At 35.7% G+C, this 920-nt stretch overlaps 1 pseudogene; it reads right to left on the bottom strand.

Annotated features, from left to right (window-relative positions):
• Positions 1 to 234: 234 nt before the first annotated feature.
• LOC142450804 (U6 snRNA-associated Sm-like protein LSm3 pseudogene) lies at positions 235 to 543 on the bottom strand (annotated as a pseudogene).
• Positions 544 to 920: the final 377 nt, after the last annotated feature.

Raw genomic sequence — 920 nt, 5'->3', positions numbered from 1 at the left:
AAAGAAAGTTAAGTCTATAAAAAGGTTTTTTTCTTTTCATTTTTGTGATTACATTTATTGGAAGGGTGGGGAAAAAATTAAAATGTCATTTGGTTTGGGGCAGCAGACCGACTTATTTCAGGAAAGGGCAAATCTTTGGTTACTTCTGAGCATCAAATCTTATGTAGGTTTCTCTTCGGAATACAGCCTCCATTCAGGAGGCTCCTCTCTTCCCCTCTGAACAGATGCTGGGTTTCAGCCAACTCTGAGCGGAGGAGCAACTAGCATAACACCGTCGCCCTGCACAAAGAGCATTGGAATATTCCGTTTCGTTGATTTATATATCTCTTCATCCGTCTCTTCATCAATTTCTATAGTAGTCACAGTTCCTTCCACATCTCCCAGTATCATATTTAAATGCTGATCATAAGCATGCAATCTTCCTCGAAGCTCTCGGTTATTTTGCATTTTCAAATCAATGTGTTCATCCAGGCTGAGCCGAATGAGATCCAGAGGCTCCTCTACCGTGTTGGTAGTTTGTTGCTGGTCCACATCGTCCGCCATGCTTCAAATGCCTATAAAAAGTTTTAAGAACACTATCCTTACTATTTTATTTATACAAGTGAAAAATAGGAATCAATATAAATATTTAGCAATATCAATTAGATAAGTGGCCTCTTAATACAATCTCATGTAACAACAACCACTGATGTTTATATTAATTCAACATAACAAAGCATGATAATACATTATATAAAATGCATGTGGCTATGGCAAATTTAAAAATACAGCACACAAGTTTTTATGAGTATCTTCAAAAGTTCATGGAAAAATTCCATTTATCTTTTGATTAAAAATTTCCACCCCTTTTTTGAAAGCCTCTTGTACAATAGCAACCAAAATCTAATATACTAGGAAGAAAAATCAAACACAATACATAG

The sequence above is a fragment of the Tenrec ecaudatus genome, chromosome 6 (genome assembly GCF_050624435.1).
Source record: "Tenrec ecaudatus isolate mTenEca1 chromosome 6, mTenEca1.hap1, whole genome shotgun sequence".
In the NCBI taxonomy this organism is placed as follows: Eukaryota; Metazoa; Chordata; class Mammalia; order Afrosoricida; family Tenrecidae; genus Tenrec; species Tenrec ecaudatus.
This window is presented reverse-complemented; position numbering and strand designations above follow the sequence as displayed.